The sequence below is a fragment of the Sus scrofa genome, chromosome 17 (genome assembly GCF_054392235.1).
Source record: "Sus scrofa isolate SSC_HxYL_T2T_F1_AM1 chromosome 17, Sscrofa_HxYL_maternal_Yorkshire_Landrace_v2.0, whole genome shotgun sequence".
In the NCBI taxonomy this organism is placed as follows: domain Eukaryota; kingdom Metazoa; phylum Chordata; class Mammalia; order Artiodactyla; family Suidae; genus Sus; species Sus scrofa.
The window spans coordinates 70,838,040-70,859,984 of NC_139399.1; the positions used below are offsets into that span (position 1 = coordinate 70,838,040).

At 48.7% G+C, this 21,945-nt stretch overlaps 1 long non-coding RNA gene across 9 annotated transcripts in view; it reads right to left on the reverse strand.

Moving 5' to 3' along the window:
- The window catches only part of LOC146395432 (uncharacterized), a 56,292-nt gene extending 38,692 nt beyond the window's left edge, over window positions 1-17,600 (reverse strand). For 6 of the 9 annotated variants that reach the window (XR_014832969.1, XR_014832968.1, XR_014832965.1 and 3 more), the window contains exon 1: window positions 17,477-17,600. This is a non-coding gene — a long non-coding RNA (uncharacterized LOC146395432). Of the gene's footprint in view, window positions 1-10,443; window positions 10,601-17,476 lie in introns of those variants that run through there. The other 3 variants (XR_014832970.1, XR_014832966.1, XR_014832963.1) reach the window with 1 other exon arrangement.
- Between the last annotated feature and the right edge of the window lie 4,345 nt (window positions 17,601-21,945).

Sequence of the window (21,945 nt, forward strand, 5' to 3'; positions counted from 1 at the left end):
ATAAAAATCTCAGATGAAGTTGTAACCTATAGGAGGGAAGAAGGGGGTATGTTTTCTACCTCAAAAGCATTAAGTAATTTATACAAAAGTTTTTATGAAATAAACAACTGAAGGAAGATTTAGTAGAAAATTAAGAATAAAGTGCTTAGTTGAATCAAGTCATGAAGCACAGACACACTGCCCACCACCCTCCGCAAATAGAGAACAGTTTTCATAACCTATTAACAAGTACCAAACATAAAAGGGGAAATAAGGAGTTCCTGCTGTGGCTCAGTGGGCTAATTAATTAATTAATCAATAAAAACTCCAATAACTGAACTTTAAAGAATAACATAGTTTTTACTGGACTCACAATTTTGGTTGGGGTGACCTTGGAGAATAACGTTTAGGGTAACAGTGCAATCTTATTCTAGAATTCGACAGAGTAACGACATTGATGCTGGATCAGGACATCCCAGTGGCGTAACTGGGTATAATGGTCTGTTTGCTCAATGACTGGAGTCCTACGTGTTAGACTGGAGTGGTCCTGGTCGCTCTATCTGTCATAGATTTCTCCCACTGTGAAAGGACAAGAGATGTAAGACCTAATTTTCAAAATGCCTTCAAACTAAATGATGATGTAATCTACATTCAGTTGATTTATACATACTCCAATGCAGAACAGGGTGTGTTAGGGTTTGCAGAGCCCGGCAACTGTATAAAACTTGAAGTTCTATCCACAGTGGTTCAAGTCCTCTTCCTAAGGATATACTTATAATAGGCATTCTTTCACTAATTACCCAATTTTACTTGCTATAGCATTCCTTACAGTAACCGAATTAAAAATCTAGGCTATCTACAAACCTGGAGAGAGCCAAACAACATCAGCTCCTATGGATTATTGTAACACATTCCTGATGCAGCCCAATTATGTATTAAAGAACCACAATCCTAAGAATATGCTTATAATAGGCATTCTTTCACTACCCAGTTTTACTTGCTATAGCATTCCTTACAGTAACCGAATTAAAAATCTAGGCTATCTACAAACCTGGAGAGAGCCAAACAACATCAGCTCCTATGGATTATTGTAACACATTCCTGATGCAGTCCAATTATGTATTAAAGAACCACAATGGCCATCCTACCATCATCAAGGTATATATTTTAGCACCAGTGCTCGCCTTAACCCTGGCTGTCACATAATGAGTTCCTCTTCCCATGCCCTATCCACTAATTAATATAAACCTAGGCGTACTGTTTATATTAGTTGTATGAAGCCTCACAGTGTATTCAATCCTCTGAGCTGGATGAGTTTCAGATTCAGAACACACACACACCTGGAACTCTGGGCAGTAGAAATCTCATATGAAGAAACACAAGCTATTGTTCTCTTATCAGCCCTGCTGCTAAATGGACCATTTACACGTTTGCCAGTAATTATTACACAAAAACACCCATGACTAATTTTCCCATCCTGACCCCTGCCCAGAATTTGATTATTAAAGGAGAAATCCGGTGGAGCCCCATTTGATTTAACGGAGGTGGAATTAAAAGCTCTATTTAGTTTCAATGTAGAAAATGCAGCAGGCACATTCACGCTGTTCTTCCTGGAGAGTATGTCAGTATCATTCTCATCATTTTCACAACAATCCTATTTTAGGAGCATTTCACAACCCCTATAAGCCAGAATTGTGTACAGCCAATGTCATCATTAAAACACTCCTAACAATCTCCTTTCTATGAATTTGAGCATCCTACCCATAATATTGATACGATCAACATATACATCTATTATAAATTTTTTTTACTGTTAACATTATGAGAAGTGTACCAAAGTATGTGAGCAGTTTCACTACATATCTTCACATCAGACATCCCCCCACAAACATGAGACATATGTCTGACAAAAGAGTTGAGAGTGAATAATAGACGTTTCCTAGAATTGCAGGAATTGAGCTGCTGTTAAGAGCTTTACATGCTCCTTGTCACCACGTTACACCACATGCTACAGCAGGTCCACTAAGTGAGCTACTGGGCCCAGACACCCAAGATGTTCTAGACATGTTGTGTTATGTCTTCGTGCACTAATAAACCACGTTGTTTGTGCTGTCATTTTACTGACCACCATCTCGGGAGCATAATTGTAGTAACAGGCTCATACTGGTCAACACTATCCTCCTTCTAATAAAAAATTAAACCCTAAGCTGTAGAAGCATCCAACAGATATTTTCTGAAACAATCCACATCAATACTGCTTATGACGGCTGTTACTGCTAATCCAATATACCCTGGCCAGTGAACACCATAAATTATAAAAACCTTTAGTCCAACAGCACCCACCATCAAAATAATAGCTTTTGTCCTAAAATTAGGATCTTCCTTGTTTTATTTCTGAGTGCCTGAAATAACTCAAAGCAGTCTACGAGCAGTAGGCCTGATGCTGTTAATGCGACAGACTTGGATCCACATCTCACCACCCATCATCGTACCGTTGGTTACAGCTGTACTATGAATCGTAACTGGAGGCTGCAGGGAACTCAAGCAAGTTCAACTACAAGAATCATGGGCTCCTCATCGACTGCCCATAGAGAATGAGTAACAGATACTATGATGCATAATCCAACCATAACCATCCTAATGCAATGGTTTCTATAGTAACAGTCTTCTTACCAATGATGCACAGATTATGCGCCACAACAGCATCATTATCACACACGAGTAACAACACACCTCCCATCACAACCCTCAGCTTCGTAATTAGAGCATCATCAGGAAGGCTCCCACCACGAGGGTTTTTACCCAAGTGAATACTTACGCGAGAGATAACAAAAATGAGGAGTTCCCGTCGTGGCTCAGTGGTTAACGAATCCGACTAGGAACCATGAGGTTGTGGGTTTGGTCCCTGCCCTTGCTCAGTGGGTTAACGATCTGGCGTTGCCGTGAGCTGTGGTGTAGGTTGCAGATGTGGCTCAGATCCCGAGTGGCTGTGGCTCTGGTGTAGGCCGGCGGCAACAGCTCCAATTAGACCCCTAGCCTGGGAACCCCCATATGCTATGGGAGCAGCCCTAGAAAAGGCAAAAAGACAAAAAAAAAAAAAAAAGAGAGAGAACAAAAATGATAACATCAGTCTACCTATCAGAGAACGACTCAGCATGTATTTCTATTTGTGTCTATCATTCTCCAAATAACTATATTCCCATCAGTAAACTTAAAACAACAATTCACTCACACAAAGCAAATCACCTTTCTATCATCACTGACTGTCATATCCACACCATCACTGGCCTTAACACCCATTCTACCAGTAATGGGCTAGGAGTTTAGGTTGGTTTAGACCAAGAGCTTTCAAAATTCTAAGCAGGTACAATGTACTTAATTCCTGAAAATAAGGATTACAAAACACTTGAAGATGGGTTTCCACCCCAGGAAATTTTAGTTAACAGGTAAATACACTCTCACCTTTGAGAACAAAGAAAAATCTGGAAAAGCACCTGAAGAATTGAGGCTTCTTTGAATTTGCAGTTAAGTTTGTTGATTCATCACAAGATTCAGCAAAAAGAGGACTCACGCTCTTTCATTTGATTTCTAGTCTAATGCTTGCTCAGCCGTTTTGCCTGTGTTCATCAACTGCTCTTTTCAACGAATCACAAGTGTATTGTCATTGTACTGTTTGGTGCCTGAGCTGGAACAGTAGGCAACACCTTAAGTCTATTAATCCATGCTCAGCTAAGCTAATCTGGAGCCTACTTGGAGATGACTCAATCTATAATGTAGTCATGGCAGCCCCTGCATTTTTAATGCTTTTCTTTATTGTTTTACCCATTATGATTGGAGGTTTTGGAAATTGTCTTGTCCCACAAATACCTGGGGCGTCTGATGTAGCATTTCCCCAAATAAATAATACTAGCTTTTGACTACTTCTCCCTCATTCCTACTCCTACTCATATCATCAGTAGTAGAGCTGGTTCTGTACTGGTTGAAACATACATCCACCTGAAGCCAGAAATATGGGACATACAGAAGCCTCTGTAGACCCAACCATTTTCTCCTCGCTTTTAGCAGATGTTTCCTCAAATCTCGATGCTATTACTTTTATGACTACAATCTTTAATATGAAACCACCAGCCATTATTCCAATACCAAACACCATTATTTGTTTGATCTGCCCCAATTATAGCCATATTACTATAATTATCACTTTCAGTCCTAGCAGCCAGAATTACCATACTGTAGATCAAAATAGAAACACTACTACTTTCTTTGACCCTGCAGGAGGAGACCCAATCCTATCCCAACATGTATTTTGATTCTCTGGTCACCCTGAAGTCTATATTCATAGCCTACCAGGGTTTGGACTAGTCTCACATATCATTACATACTATTTAGGACAAAACCAACCTTTCAGATATATGGGAATGGCTTGAATCATGTCCATTGGTTTTTTAGGGCCTGTCTTGTGGGGCCATCATACATTTGCCATAGGGAGAGATGTCAGCCCATGAGCTTACTTTACATCAGCTGCCGTAACTATTGCTATTCTTACAGGAGTAAAGATATTCAGCTGATTAGTAGCTCTTCAGAGAGGGAGTAGAACATGATCTCCCACTACCTTGTGAGCTTTAGGCTTTTTCTTTTTATAACAGGTGGTTTGACAGGAATTATCTTAGCCAGTGCGTTCAGGGCCATTGTTCTACGTATGACGTAGTAGCACACTTCCATTATGTAATGTCAGTGGAGCCATCTTCGCTATTATAGGAGGCTCCATATGCTGATTTTCACCATTCTCAGATATATGCTTAGCTAAACATGAGCCGAATTTCACTTCACAATGTCATTTGTAGGAGTAAATAGGACCTTCTTCCCACAGCACTTTCTTGGCCTTTCAGGGATGTCATGACATGACTCCAACTCCCCTGACACACACACAACATGAAATGCTTCCCCTCTAGGCTCACTCACTCAGTAACAGCAGTAAGGGTACTTATCTCCATACTTTGAGAGGTATTTGCATCCCAGGGAGAAGTTTCTTCAGTGGAAACTCCTACTGCTAATCTAGAGTGGTTACATTCTCCACGTCAGAGGTTTGAAGAGCCCACCTATGTACATTTACAATAAGGAGCGAAGAGGGAGTTCCTCTGGGGCTCAGGAGGTTGAGAATCTGGCATTGTCACTGCTGTGGCTTGTGGTGCAGATTCAACCCTGTCCAGGAACTTCCACATGCTGTGAGGGTGGCCTAAATCAATAAATAAATAAAAGGAAAGAAGGAAGGAACGGAATCCTTGTCAATGGTGTCAGCCAACACCATGACTGTTGCGTCTTTCTCCACGAGTGTGATTTCGTGTAAAAAGTGCATAACTTTGTCAAAACTAAATCATAGGCAAAAATCCTGCATATCCATTCCACACAGGCTCTCAAGAGGCAACATCATCTAATGTGGAATAAATTTTTCATGACCACACATTGGTAGACACTTTGGGGAGTTCCCTTGTGACAGAGTGGGCTAATGATCTGGCGTTGCTGCTGCAGTGGCGTGGGTTGCTTCTGCGTTGTGGGTTCTATCCCTGATCCAGGAACTTCCACATGCCACTGGTGGGGCCAAAAAGTAATTATTTTTGGGTAACCTCTCTAGTTTTCTATATTATTTCACTAATATTGACAACTGAATGGATTCATACATGTACATTAGATGCACAAGTAGATAATATGAACCATTTACCAGCCAACATCCTCAAATTTTTTTCTTTTTCAGCCTCCCCACGGCATATGCAGTTCCAGGGCCAGGGATCAAATCTGTAGGCCACAACTGCAACCTACATCACAGCTGTGAAAACACCAGATCCTTTAACCACTATGCTGGGCAGGGGATCTAACCTGCACTGCAGAAATGCCACCAATCCCATTGCCCCACAGAAGGAACTCCCACCATTCTACTCTTAATTGCCCTATTATCATTGTAAGTCCTGTACATGATACATGAAATCAGTAATCCTTCCCTAAACATAAAAACTACAGGTCATCAGTGATACTGAATCTATGAATACACAGATTGTAAGGGTATAAATTTTGCTCCTTTGTAACCCCCACATCAGATCTAAAACCAGAAGTATTATGACTAACAGAAGTCAGCAATTGAGCAGTATAAATAGTCATCAAATATTAATTTCCTCTGAAAATGCTTTACATGCATGAACTGTTCCCTCCTCAGGCCTGAAAAGAGCTGCCATAACAGGATGCCTAAGTTAAAGGACCCTGATATCGACCAGGCCAGTGCTCAGTAGAAGTCGTTTTCATGTTCAAGATGGGACAGAGGGTGACAGCGGAGAGGTGGGTGAATCCAGAGCCCATGGTGAACATGCCTTCTGAAGTCCAGGAAAGGAACGGGGCCTCCGGGGCCCCAGGCCACCCCCAATGCCCTTCTGAGTTGGGTAATGGGAACATTCCCTGTGGGTGACAAGGTGGCCTGAGAAAGTGTCATGACGCTGACACTGTGTCCTTTTTTTTTTTTTTTTTTTTTGGTTGTTGTTGTTGCTATTTCTTGGGCCGCTCCCGCAGCATATGGAGGTTCCCAGGCTAGGGGTCGAATCGGAGCTGTAGCCACCGGCCTACGCCAGAGCCACAGCAACACGGGAACCGAGCCGCGTCTGCGATCTACACCACAGCTCACGGCAACGCCGGATCGTTAACCCACTGAGCAAGGGCAGGGACCGAACCCGCAACCTCATGGTTCCTAGTCAGATTCGTTAACCACTGCGCCACGACGGGAACTCCAAGACACTGGGTCCTGTGTGAACTCCATGCTCTTGGTATCACACCCCATCCTCTGCGTGTCCCCCCTGCAGGGTCCTTCCTGCCTCAGGACAGAGACCACCTGGCAAGCAGTTGACCTGTCAGCAAACAGCAGAGGATTCTGTTCTAATGGGAGCCCTGAAGGTGACAACTCGTGGACAGAAGTGGCCCGTGGTGTTGGGGCTGCCAGAGGGGGTGGGGAGTGAGACTTTCATGGTTGTGGAACCTCGGGTTTAAAAGCTGAACTATTCTATGGATAGTGTGAGGGCTCCACAAAAAGGTGAGTGTACCTGATGCCTTAAAAACGTGAACTTAAAATGGTGATGAGGGTGTGACGTGTGCTACAGTTCACTTACATTTAGAAATGATGCCTTGGGAGCTCCTGTCAGGGCTCAGTGGCTGTGAACGTGACTAGTGTCCATGAGAGTGCAGGTTCAATCCCAGGCCTCGCTCAGTGGGTTCATGAACAGGCATTGCTGGGGCTGTCATGTAGGCCGGCTGCGGCAGCTCTGATTCCACCCCTAGCCTGGGAACCTCCATATGCTGCAGGTGCGGCCCTTAAAAGCTAAAACAAAACAAAGAAACCCCTGATGTCTTACTCAGATTCCAATTTGAATCCTCTTTATCACAAACATGGGAGGCCCAAGCACTGTCCCCCACCAAGGAGGCCCTCATGGTACTTTCATGTGGCACATGGGGATCATTCTTAGGGGGGCTAGTCCGTGCTCCTGGAGCTCCGTCCGGGGAACCCAGGCAGCAGTGACACGAATGGGTTGGACATGTGATAGACTATGATATCAGCAGGATAACACCAAGGGTTGTCACTCAGCCGAAATTTGAGCCACAACCACTCAAGGTGCTTGTCCTCATTTGATATGGCAAGAGAAAGAGAACAAAGGGGACCACAGGTTCCTCAGAGCAACACCCTCAATTCAGATATTTGAAACTTCAGGGAGGACAAGAAACACTGGAGGAAGACATGGGGTCTCCCCTGAACCAGAGCCTGACCCACACGGATGGGGTGAGACCCACACAATCCCCAGACCCAGCACCAGGGTGACCTCACCTCTCCAGACCCTGCACCTGGGGTCACAGGTCCCCTTGGCCAGGACGCTAGGGCTGTGCTGAGTGGGCCCCCAACATGGGAATGAGTCAGGTCCTGGGACCTGCTAGGACAGCAGAAGGAGTGTAGGGTCTGCCTCCTCCCCTCTTTTCAGTTTGTCCCAGAGAAGTCAGTCTCCACCTCTTTTCCCCTTGGTTCTGGGCTATTTTAATTGCTTTTAGCCATTTATGCTAAAGTTGAGCACAATACCTTGGTTCTAGCAGGCTCAGCCATTTCTTTGTCTTGCTGAAGTGCTGAGACAACTCCCTGGAAGGCAAGACTGACACAGGAGGTGCAGGACTGGGTGCTGCTGAGCAAGGATAAGCAACTAGAAGGAGACCTCAGAGGCAACTTCCCCTGCTGCTAGTTGGCCTTACACCCAGACCCACGTGCCCAGCAATCAACTCACCAGGCAAACCCGCCTCCCTCCTCACCCTGTGAATCCTGTTTATTTTTTTTAATGGCTGCACCCACAGTATATGGAAGTTCCCGGGCCAGTGATTGAATACAAGCTGCAGCTTAGGCTTATGTTGCAGCTGCAGCAATGCCAGATCCTTTAATCCACTGTGCCAGGCTGGGGATTGAACCTGCACCACCACAGAGACCAGAGCTGCTGCGTACTCTTTTTTTTTTGAGGGCCACACATGCAGCATATGGAAGTTCCTAGGCTAGGGATCGATTGGTGCTATGGCTGCCAGCCTATGCCACAGCCGCAGCAATGCCAAATCCAAGCCACATCAGTAACATACACCACAGCTCAGGCCCGTGCTGGATCCTTAACCCCCTGAGTGGGGCCAGGGATTGAACCTGCATCCTCATGGATACTAATCAGGTTCATTTCCACTGAGCCACAATGGGAACTCCCTGCAGTCAGATCATGAACCCACTGCGCCACAGCAGGAGTTCCCTGGTGAATTGGTTTAATTATGAGGGAGCTCACCTGAGGCGCCTCCACCAGCCCCAGGGAAGGTGAACCTGCAGGGGTAAGGACTAGGCTCCCTCTGCCCCTGTAGCTATGACCCCCAGGCAAGGTAGAGAACCAGCCTTAGAGCAGAGGCTGTGACCAGACAAGTCCAGCTCAGCTCCAGATCTGACATCTAAGCACAGACATTTGGACAGAGGCACAGACCTTCCCAGGACTGCGGCCAGTCTGGGTCTCTACCCACGACCCCATGTCCCCCTCAAAGCTCTCAGGACTGAAGCTGGGTCTCTACCCAGGACCCCACATCCTAGTGTGGGCCGAACTTGGTCATGTCTAAAAACGCACAGTGTAGACAGGGCACGGAGAGGGCTAAATCTACCATGTGGACTACTCAGTTTTAAAGTAGTTTGGGGCTGCTCTTCTGTGGGTCACATGTCACACAGGTGGGGTCTTTCACCTCTGGACAGGGATTTACCCCTTGGTGGGAGTGGGATGTCTGTTTCTTGGAGAATAAATCAACATAAGGCTCCACATTTCACCTGCATCAGCGAACTGCACAAAATGCTTGTCATTAAGCATTTCAACATGCAAAACAAAAACATTACCAATTTCTCTGGCCGTGGTCAGGACTCAGAAGTCAGCCCAGGCTCCCACAAGGGAGGAGCAGAAGTGGCCCAATTCCACTATCCCAGGTCCCCGCCAGATCATCCATCCTGCTGACAACTAAAATGACCCAAATACATACACTAGATGCACAAGTAGGGCAACTTGAACCATTTGCTAAGCCGCCATTATAATCTTAACTGTCCTATCATCATTGCGAATTCTTTACATGACACACAAATCAATAATTCTTCCCTAGCCATTACACTATCCCTCATCAATGATACTGAAGCCACAAATACAGATTGTGAAAACTTAAATTTTGACTCCTCTATGATACCCACATCAGATCTAAAACCAGGAGGATTATGACTGAAAGAAATCAACAACCAAGGTCCGCAGTCATCAAATATTCGTTTCCTCTGAAAATGTTTTACACTCGTGCTGATCCCCCCTTTATGCTTATAAACAGAGGCTACCCGAGGACACCTAGATGACAGGTCCTGATGTCCGCAGGGCCAGGCCTGTGCTGTGCACAGTGACCAGCAGAAGCGCACCCGCTGCCCCCTCAGGGGGATTACCTGCCATGGCAGTTTCCACGGCCCTCCTCTGAGGGGACCAGCTCACAGGCCTCCGCTTAGGAGGATTCATTTTGTGAGCCTTCCCTTCAGTGGGGTTCATCCTTCAAATCCTTTCTTTGATGGACTTTGCCTTACAATCCTGTGTTGGGGTCACGCAGCAGGCATTTCCCCCTGAAGTGGGTTTAGGCTCATGTGAGAAGATTGCACTCACCACCTGCTCGTCCACTCCCAGCTCAGACCCAGAAAGACCCCCCTTGGTCTCCCAGCCCATGGCTCTGCCTGGGCACCCTCTCCCCTCCCTCCTGGCCTCTCCCTCCCATGTCCCCTGAGGGTTACCAGGAGCTCCCGCCTGGGGTGGGCTGTCCACTCTGTCCTAAGGAAGCCTCCATGTCATCAGGTGAAAAAAAGCAAGAGGTACTGATGGGGCCTCCCTCATGTGGCACAGTGGCCAGCACCCACCTACTGACCTTGTCACTCTGGATGAGTCTGGGTGGGGGTCCAAGGACGTGCAGCACTTTCTGGTTCTCATTTCATTCCAGCAATGCCCCCAGGAATCACACTAAACAACTCTGTACCAACTGCAAAGGATGCTTGTTCACAAGCCCCTTCCAGTTCCCAGGGCTCACGAGGGCAGGCCCTGCCCGGGTTATGCAGCTCACCTTGGCAATAACCCAGCAGCCCCTGGGGCTCACGAGGGCAGGTCATGCCTTGTATATGGAGCTCACCTGGGCAATCACCCATCATCACCCGGGGCTCACAAGGGCAGGCCTTGCCCAGGATATGGAGCTCACCTGGGCAATCACCCATCATCACCCGGGGCTCACAAGGGCAGGCCTTGCCCAGGATATGGAGCTCACCTGGGCAATCACCCATCATCACCCGGGGCTCACAAGGGCAGGCCTTGCCCAGGATATGGAGCTCACCTGGGCAATCACCCATCATCACCCGGGGCTCACAAGGGCAGGCCTTGCCCAGGATATGGAGCTCACCTGGGCAATCACCCATCATCACCTGGGGCTCAAAAGGGCAGGCCTTGTCCAGGATATGGAGCTCACCTGAGCAATAACCCAGAAGCCCCTGGAGCTCACAAGGGCAGGCTCCTCCCAGGATATGGAGCTCACCTGAGCAATAACCCATCATCACCCCGGGCTCAAAAGGGCAGGCCTTGCCCAGGATATGGAGCTCACCTGAGCAATAACCCAGAAGCCCCTGGAGCTCACGAGGGCAGGCTCCTCCCAGGATATGGAGCTCACCTGAGCAATAACCCATCATCACCCCGGGCTCAAAAGGGCAGGCCTTGCCCAGGATATGGAGCTCACCTGAGCAATAACCCATCATCACCCCGGGCTCAAAAGGGCAGGCCTTGTCCAGGATATGGAGCTCACCTGAGCAATAACCCAGAAGCCCCTGGGGCTCACAAGGGCAGGCCTTGCCCAGGATATGGAGCTCACCTGAGCAATAACCCAGAAGCCCCTGGGGCTCACAAGGGCAGGCCTTGCCCAGGATATGGAGCTCACCTGAGCAATAACCCAGAAGCCCCTGGGGCTCACGAGGGCAGGCCTTGCACAGATTATGGAGCTCACCTGGGCGGGCACCCTGACAGCGACCAGCACACAGGAACCACATACAGAGACCTCACTGCAGACCCCTCCCCCAGCCCCCCTTGTTAGAGCGGACCCTGAGCACCTTAGAGCAGTGTCTGAACTAACAGCAGCTCCTGGGCAGGTCTGTGCCCCTGGACGTTTCTCCGTGCAGCCTCCCTCCAGTGGGTCTTCCAGAGGCTTCCAATGCACCAGGGTACCCGGCCCCTGTTTCCACCCACCTCCCCTCTTCTCCCTTCTTACAGGATTTCTCTCATGAGGAGAGAATCTTCTTGAAATAGTCTCCCACTCGTGAGCCAGATAAAATTAGAAAATGAGCTAGAGCTGCAGCCCCACGTCTACCTTGACCCTCAGGACTCCACATGCTCTTTGTACAGAACCTGAGGAGCAAGGCCCATTTCCCACAACCATAGGCACCTGATGGGTTAGGGTTAGGGTTTAGGGTTGGGGTTAGGGTTTGGGTTCTGGTTGGGCTTTGGGATCAGGTTCGGTGTTAGGGTTTGGCTTGGGGTGAGAGGTTAGGGTTAGAGGCTTAGGGTTTTGGTTTGGGGGTTAGGATTAGAGGGTTAGGGTTAGGATTGGAGTTAAGTTGGGCTCACTGCTCTGAAAGACTTTGAGAGAGATATAGCCCATATTGGCAGGCACTTCTCAGTAATAAAGAAAGAGGGGGAAGGAAGCTGACCTGCATATTGCCCAAGGCCAATACAGCCCCGGGGGCTGCTGAGCCAGAGAGGAGGAAAGCCTGAGAGTTGCTGTTAGAGCAGATGTCCCCAAGACACAGCCATAGTACCTTCTGGACCCCTGTGCAGCTTCAAGGCTGTGAGTGCAGGCTCAGAGGTGAGGTTGATGGTGGTTTTGGTAGAACCTCCAGCCAGCAGTCAGAGGTTTGGCATGGCTTTCCAGGCTCTGGTGACTCTGCTCCAAGATGCCTCATGTCAGGCAGAGGAAACAGGTGTCTCTTCAGCACTGGATGTGGATTTGCAGCCTGGTCAGTTGGCAGAGCATTTAGAATGCTTGAGGGTTTCACTGGGTTTCAGATTGCCTTCTGTTCTTTCAGAGGCAGGAGCTGGGACCCACACACTCTCTGTTTTGATTCACGTGCTGGGAATTGTCAAGCCCCCGATTGTCGCGGGTTTAGGTATCAGGATATAGGCTGGTGCTGATGAATGGATGGTGGAATTCGGTGGTATTTTGGCTGGTGGCTGTACTAATCCTTATGCTTTTTTTCATTCAAGAGACCTAGTGAAACTTCCCCCTTGCCTTTCCACAGAAGCCTCTGTTTCACTACCACACCAGGCTATGGAGGCCTGACCAAACCCAGGTCTGATGAATTAGGCAAAGTTTATTGATATCGAGAAAGCTCTCATGGAGTTCCCTCATGGCTGCCTGGTTATGAGCTTGTCTCTGTCACTGCTGGGGCTGTGATAAGAGCTGCATTTGGAGATCACAACCTGGCCAGACAAGTCCCCAGTGTCACAGTTGGCACCTCAATAAATGAATAAATAAAAGTAAAAAGTCAAAAGAAAGAGCAGTTGATCAAGAAGTCGATAACTACATATATACAATCCTACAGAGCAGCCAAGTGAATTGATAGATAAATCAATACAAAAGGCTCTCCTGGGAGTTCCCATCATGGCTCAGTGGTTAACAAATCCGACTAGGAACCATGAGGCTGCGGGTTTGATCCCTGGCCTCGCTCACTGGGTTAAGGATCTGGCATTATTGTGAGCTGTGGTGTAGGTTGCAGAGGCGGCTTGGATCCCACATTGCTGTGGCTCGTGGCACAGCAGTGGCTACAGTTCCAATTAGACCCCTAGCCTGGGAATTGCCATATGCCATGGGAGCGGCCCAAGAAATGTCAAAAAGACAAAAAAAGGCTCTCCTGATGTTATGCTTGGGGAGGCAGAGGATTTTAAGTACAAGGCTGGAGTTGTAACAGCTGTGGTATGGTTTCAAATCTGGGCCAGACAATGTCGTCATTCCCCAAGGGGATCCAAAAAAAAAAGTAAGTAAATAAAGATGTCAATAAATCATTGAATTCATACACCAGAGATAATTATTACTGGTAATTAATATCTGAAGAAAGACATAAGGCTCCCATGGCACAATGGGTTGGGCGGCAGAGGGAATTTACATAACAGCCTTGGTTAAGTATGGCTGAGTGCTCCGAATTTTTTTGAGAGAGAAATACCCCACATCTTAGGGGACTTCATGGCACTTAGATGGAAAGGAAATATAAAGTCAAAGCCTCAGGCTTGCCCAAGGCCAGTGCAGCCCCCAGGAGAGATGAGGCAACAGGGGGAAGGCAGGCCTGAGAGGTGCTGTTAGGGCCCATGTCCACAAGATGGTGCCAGAGTACCTCCTGGACCCATGGGCAGCTCCAAGGCTGCAGGCTCCAGGCTCAGAGAAGGGGTGAATGATGCATTTGGCTGAAGCCCCAGCAAGCAGTCTATCACAGCCCCAGCAGTGACAGAGACAAGCTCTTAACCAGGCAGCCATGAGGGAACTCCATGAGAACTTTCTGGATATCAATATACTTTGCCTAATTCATCAGACCTGGGTTTGGTCAGGCCTCCATAGCCTGGTGTGGTAGTGAAACAGAGGCTTCTGTGGAAAGGCAAGGGGGAAGTTTCACTAGGTCTCTTGAGTGAAAAAAAGATTTAGGGTTGTCTTCAGGGCACCTGGGACTCTCTGGGCCAAGATGCCTCCTGTCAGGCAGAGGACACAGGTGCCCTTTCAGCATTGGATGTGGATTTGCAGCCTGCCTGGGTGTCACAGCGGTAAGAAAGCTTGGCAGGTTCAATGGGATCAGACAGCCTGTTGTTTCTCAAGAGGCAGGAGTCTGGACTAGGATACCATGGCTTGTGAAGTCGGAGCTGGCAATTTTGAAACCCCAGGCTGAGCGGGGGTTTGTGATCTGGATCAAGTGCCTGCGGGAGGTGAGTGGAGGATGGATTGGTGAGCAGCTGCTCTAAATCTTGTGCCTTTTCTCTCAAGAGGTCTCCTGAAACTCTGTTCCTTTCTTTTCATGTGAGCCTCATTTTTTCTCTCTATACACCTGGTAGGAAGACCTGATCAAAAGCAAGGTCTGGGGAATTAAGGCAGGTAGATTGATATAAAGAAAAGCTCTCCCAGAGATCCCTCCTGGCTCCCTGGGTAAAGATCTGCCTTTGTCCCTGCGGTGGGATTGATAACTTCTCTTCCTTGAAATATGTCGATGGGCAGACAACACACTTATGCTTCAGCTGGGGTCAAGAAAGAAAGAGAGAAAGAAAAGAAGGAAGAAACAAAGAAAGATAGGTAGGCATGAATGGATAATGTTCCCAAGGTCAAGAAAATCAATAATTACATCCATACACAGTTACATTCATAGAAACATAAGTGCACAAATACATGAAAAATTGAATAAGGCTGTCATGACATGATGGGTTGGAGCTGAGGTTGTGAATGGATTGTTCTGGTGTAGGTTGGCCTCAGTGTCTTGGAAGACATTCAGCGAGACAGCTTACTTAGTGGAGCACTTCTCGGTATTTAAAGAAAGAGGGGGAAGGAAAACCAACGGGCATATTGCCCAAGGGCAATGCAGAGAGAGGAGGAAATCCTGAGAGTTGCTGTCAGAGCAGATGGCCACGAGACGGCACCAGAGTACCTTCTGGACCCTGTGCAGCTCCAAGGCTGCTTGCCTATCCAGGCTCAGAGGTAGGTTGTTGGTGGGTTTGGTCAAAACCCCAGCAAATATCCATTGTTAGATAAGTTCTCTTGTCTTTTATATTATTTTACTAATATTGACAACGAAACTGATTCATACACATACACTAGATGCATACGTAGGAAAATCTGAACCATTTACCAGCTGCTGTTCTAAACTTTTAAAAAAAATTATGTAAAGTCTAAACCCATTTCTGGGTGGCATTATCTACCATGACCCCATTTTTCCTGATTTTCTAGTGGCCGTCTTCTATTCAGGTCAGGGCGGAATTCTTACATTTCACAGATACATCACGATTGTGCCTATGTCTGCCCCTCAAGTCAATCTAATCATGTGACTCTGGCTCTTAAATGCCTTAATGGCTTCCCGTTACAGCGAGAGGAAATTCATGACACCTTCTATGACCTACAGAATCCACCACGATCTGGGATCCATTTTTTTTCTTCTTCTTCTGGCCACATTGCAACACATGGAGTTCCCAGGCAAGGGATCAGATCTGAGCTGCAGATGCAACCTATGCTGCAGCTGTGGCAATGCTGGGTTCTTAACCCACTGTGCTGGGCTGGGGATGGAAACCGCTTCCCATTGCTCCAGAGACGCTGCTGATCCCGTTTCGCCCACTGTTCTAATCTTAACTTCCCATCCGCATTGCCAGTCCTCTACATGATACATGAAATCAGTCACTCCTCCCTAAAAACCACAGGTCATCAATGACCCTGAAGCTACAAATACACAGATGGGGAAGATTTAAACCTCTACAGCAGATCTAAAACCAGGAGAATTATGACTAATAGAAGTCAACAGCTGAGTAATAGAATCATTGAATATTAATTTCACCTGAAAATGTTTTGCAGTCATTAGCTGTTCCCTCTTTAGGCCTAAAACAGCTCCTATTCCAGTAATCTAATCATTGAATATTAATTTCACCTGAAAATGTTTTGCAGTCATTAGCTGTTCCCTCTTTAGGCCTAAAACAGCTCCTATTCCAGTAATCTAATCATTGAATATTAATTTCACCTGAAAATGTTTTGCAGTCATTAGCTGTTCCCTCTTTAGGCCTAAAAACAGCTCCTATTCCAGTAATCTAATCATTGAATATTAATTTCACCTGAAAATATTTTAACTCATTAGCTGTTCCCTCTTTAGGCCCCAAAACAGCTCCTATTCCAGGACGCCTAAATTAGAGGCCCTGATTCTGACATGACCAGGCCTATATTGTGGAAAATGATCAGTTCACGTTGTTTTCCTGGGTTCAAGACATGACAGAGGGAGATGGCAGAGACGCGGGGTGAATCTGGAGTCCAGGGTGGATGTGCTGCCTGAGCTTCCGGACAGGAACATGGCCTCTGGGGTCCCAGGCCTCCCATCACGCCACCTTCGTGGAGTCTTGGGAACACTCTGTGTGATGAGACAGCCCACACACTTGTCATAGCCCTGATGCTGTGTGCTATGTGGGCCCCATGCTCTTGGGATCAGAGCCCACACTCCGTGGTCCCCCCTGCAGGGTCCTTCCTGCCACAGGAGCAGAGACCACCCAGCAAGCAACCTCTCCCCAACCTGCAGGATGAGGGTAACAGGGACGCCAGAGTCCCCAGAGCACCAGTGGGGACAGCGATGACGCAGATGAGGCTCAGTCCAAGAGATGGGACCAGAGAGACCCACAAGGCCAGTCAGGTCATGGTTCATCTGAGCCCCAAACACACTGTCCCTCATATGCCATCCCTAAATGCAGGGTCTTGAGATGCAAACAGGCTGAGCTTCACACTGAAGGTCAGCTCTTCCAAACTGACCCCTCAGCAAACACTGCAGGAATCCGCTCAAATGGGGGCCTGGAGTCCACAACTCAAGGACCGCAGAGCCAGGACTGTGGGGGGTGGGGTGGGGGGAGTGAGACTTCCACCCCAACTCCCCAGCCTCCCTACCTGGGTACCACATCCACCCTGAGAGTGACCCCACCTCCCCAAACCCTGTGCCTCGGCTCACATCCCCTTGGTTGATACCAGGGCTGTGCTGGGTGGGCCCCCGTTGTGAGCTGGGTCCCTGGGAGCTGCTAGGACCGTAGAAAGAAATGCGGGGTCCATCTCCTCCCCCAACACTTGTCCCAGAGAAGTCAGTCCCCTCCTCTTCTCACTTGATTCTGGGTTATCTTCACTGCTTTTAAAGCTTTCATGATAAAGTTGAACACATTACCTTGACTCTGGCAGGCTCAGCCCTTTCGTCTCACTGAGGTGATGAGAAAACTCGTGGGACAGCAGAGCTGAAAGCGAAGACGCAGGTCTGGGCTCGGCCAAGTGGGAAGGAGACTCTAAAGGCCGCCTCATCTGCTGCCCTTTGGCCTTAAATGGAGATCCACGAGCCCAGCAATCAGTTTACCAGGGAAACCTGCCCCCTCCTCGCCCTGTGTGTGCTGCTGAATGGGAGTCATTGTGAGGTAGCCCAGGTGAGGGGTCTGCACCAACCCCAAGGGAAGGTGGCCATTGCAGGGGTAGGACTTGGGCCCTCCCATGGCACTGACCCCTGGGAGGCCAGGTCACCATGTTCAGAGCAGACACTGCTAACAGACAAGCCCGCACAGCTCTAGACCCAACACTTAAGCACTGACATTCAGACAGAGGCGTGGAACTTCCCAGGACTGAGGCCAGGTCTTCCTCAGGTCCCCACATCGCCCTGAAGCTCCAAGACTGAGGATGGGTCTCCACCCAGGCCCCCACATCCTAGCGTGGGCAGAACCTGTCAATCTAAGTGTTCTCACTGTAGACAGCACATGGTCAGGTCTAAACACACTCAGTGTAGACAGCACATGGAGAGGTCTAAATCTACTGTGTCCACAGAACTTGGTCAGGTTTAAACTGGCTTAGGGCTGCTCCCCTGGGAGGCACAGGTCACCCACGTGGAGTCTCTCATCTTTGGACAGGGGCTCAGCCTCCTGTGGGAAGGAGGATGTCCATTTCTCAGTGAATAAATCCACACTGGGCTCTACACCTCACCCTCCTCAGGCAACTGCACAGTCTCTCTGTCACTAAACATTTCACCATGCAAAGCAAAATGTTCCCAATTTCTCTGACTACATGACGGTCAGGACCCAGGCATCAGCCAGGAGCTTTTCATAGTGCAGCCTAGGCTCCAGCAAGGACAGACCAGATGTGGCCTGATGCCAGCATCCTGGTCTCCTCAGGAGTGGCCGCCCTGGAAGCCGGGGCAGGACAGTCCCGCACAATCCAGGTGGAGTGCGTTCAGGGTACTGAGAGCCTGGCCCCCAGGTCCTGCTTCATGGCAACATGTGCAGAGTGGGGGGATCACAGGGAGAGGTTGGGGCACAGAAGCTGCTCAACTGGGGAACCCAGAGCCCGAGCTCCTTGGGCACTTGCCTGTTTCCACCTGCAGCCCGCCTGTCCCCTTCGGCTGGCCCATATCCATCCCACATGCCCACTGCCTGCTCTTTCAAAAGCACAGGATCTCACACCCAGGGGGTCTATCAACCCCCACTCCTCATGCTGAATTTTGGGAGAATAAACCCCTTGACTGGATTCAGGACCCTCCAAGGAAGGAGGCTGTGTGGCTGATCCCAGTCGGGGCTGTGCTGACTGATGCGGACACAGGAGCCACGTTCAGGGCCTGGAGGCAAGGGCCACAGAAGTGGGGTCCACAGCCCTGGCCAGGCTCTCCTATCATGACATTGTGGCTTAAAGGAGATCCGGGAGAGGTGGCTGAATGCAATGGGGGCCCAAGTGGAACCTCGAATGGGGCTTAGAGAAGGCGTGAAGGACGTTACTGAGACAGCTACCATGGCGGGGAGACAGACTCTGTTAGGACAGCCTGCTCCACCCACTTAAATGCCCAAGATCTGTGACCTCACATGGCAACACGGGATCGACTGAGCAGGATGTGCTGATGTATTTGGGGCCCAGTTTAGTCTGCAACCAACTTGCAAGTGGTTCCAGCGAACACACAGGTGAACACATATGTGCAGCACACACTCTAACATATGCACATACACAGCACAAATACACACACACTAGCACATGAATGTGCAAGCACACAATGCATAGCACACATATGCCCTGCACACACTAACATGTGCTCCCACACACAGCTATGCACACACAGCACACACTCCATGCACACAGTTCACACACAGGGACTAGTATCGTAGAGTGTTAATTCCTGAACACAAGTGAAGTTCACATGCATTCCTCCCTTTTTCTTCAACTTACTGTTTTTCAAAATAAAAAGTTTAAGAAAAAAGTTACTAGTCAATGACTTTTGATTCATAGGACTTTCTGAAGTTATTCCACAACATTATGACACAGGAAATTAACGTAGATGTTACATTACCGCCTATTGATGGATGGATAGAGAAGCAGAATGCTGTCCATCCACACAATGGAAGGTTTTTCCACCTAAAAATGAAGGAAATTCTGTCACAAGCTACAGCATGAATGAACCCCCTTTCAGTGATAATAGTCCCCCCTCTATGGTAAGAATACCCCACAGAAATAGTGCTGCCTCTACTGTCACCATTACTCTCTGCAGAATGGGCCTCCTCTATTGGGCTAGTGCCCTTTATCACAGCAGCCCCCTGTACTGTCACAGTCCCTTCCCTGCTGCAGCACCCCCATGTCATCCTAGTCCCTCATTGTAACTTTCCCCCCGCGGGAACCATCCCCCCTGTTGCAGCACCCCCACGTCATCCTAGTCCTCCATCGTAACTTTCCCCCCACGGGAACCATCCCCCCTGCTGCAGCACCCCCACGTCATCCTAGTCCCCCATCGTAACCTTCCCCCCGCAGGAACCATCCCCCCTGCTGCAGCACCCCCACATCATCCTAGTCCCCCATCGTAACTTTCCCCCCACAGGAACCATCCCCCCTGCTGCAGCACCCCCACGTCATCCTAGTCCCCCATCGTAACCTTCCCCCCGCGGGAACCATCCCCCCAGTACAGCAGTGGTCCTCCTTTACGGTGAGAGTCCCCTCACCAGGGTATCATCCCCCACACTGTCTTGGCCCCAACTCAGTGTCACATCCCCATCACATTCGTCACCTCTGTACAGGAGTCCCCTCCCTAGTGTTCCTTGTAGGGATATAGTCCTTCCTCTTCAGCAACCGTCCCCCCTCTATTGTAATGGTCCCCCCATTAGCACCCTCATCCCAGGTAATCGTCCCCCTTCCTCCTCACAGTAATTCTTGTGGAGTAAAAGTTTCCTTTCTAACTGGATTTGAATTGCACAGGCCTCAAAGGACTGCAGGAGTGACATACAGCAAATCCCTCCTTGCAGGGCCCAGGCATGGGCAGTCTGAGGCACCTGTGGATGCGTGTCCCCCATCAGGTAGGGTGCCTGTTGGTGTGCCCTGTGTCACCATTGGGGGCACCTCTGTGTCTGTCACTATTGTGGGGACCCATATGTGTGTCTGCTTCTCCACTGCAAAGGGCACCTCTCCCCAAACACAAGTCATGTGACACTAAGAGGATCCTGTTTACTCTGGTCCATAACTGCGGTTATCTGATCTCTGGGTCCCTGTCCCCTCCTGTCCCCAGGTCCCCAGGCCTCTGTTTCATCAGAATCTGTGTCACTTTGTATTAAGTCCCTCATCCTCCCATTTACTCCCCCCACCCCCCGCCTGAGAAGGTCATGAGTTTGTCCGTGATGGGAGGAAAATTGTCCCATCCCCATGGACACCAATCCCGTGCTTGCCAGGAGGCACTCACCTCCTCCCAGGTGCACAGATATGGTCACCCATCCTCTCCCTTGCTACAGACCCCAGCTCTCTGGTTTCCAAGTACAGATTCAGGTGCGCTCAGCACTGGTGCTGAGAACCACCCAGGTGACCCCATGCCCTGGCCTCGAGCCCTCGGGCAGCACCCCTGGGAGTCAGCCAGGTGCACCTGTGCATCCTGCTGCCTTCTCCACTGAGCGCTTCCTCAGCTGTATCCACGCCGCCCTCTGCCTTCTCAGTCAACGCGGGACTCAGTGAGCACGAGGAGAGGCTTTCACAAACGCATGGGGGTCTTTTGCCCATTTTTCAATTGGGTTGTTGCCTTTTTTGCTATTGAGTTGTATACGTTGTTTGCATATTTTAGAGATTAAGCCCTTGTCCGTTCCATGATTTGACACTCTTTCCTCCCATTCTGTAAGTTGTCTTTTCGTTTTCTTTTTGGTTTCCTTTGCTTTGCAAAAGCTTGTCAGTTTGATTAGGTCTCATTGGTTTATTTTTGCTTTTATTTCTGATGCTTTGGGAGACTGACCTGAGAAAACATTTGTAAGGTTCATGTCAGAGAATGTTTTGCCTATGTTCTCTTCCAGGAATTTGATGGTGTCTTGTCTTATATTTCAGTCTTTAAGCCATTTTGAGGTTTTTTTTTTTTTTTTTGTCTTTTTGTTGTTGTTGTTGTTGTTGTTGTTGTTGCTATTTCTTGGGCCGCTCCCGTGGCATATGGAGGTTCCCAGGCTAGGGGTCGAATCGGAGCTGTAGCCACCGGCCTACGCCAGAGCCACAGCAACGCAGGATCCGAGCCGCGTCTGCAACCTACACCACAGCTCACGGCAACGCCAGATCGTTAACCCACTGAGCAAGGGCAGGGACCGAACCCGCAACCTCATGGTTCCTAGTCGGATTCGTTAACCACTGCGCCACGACGGGAACTCCTTTTTTTTTTTT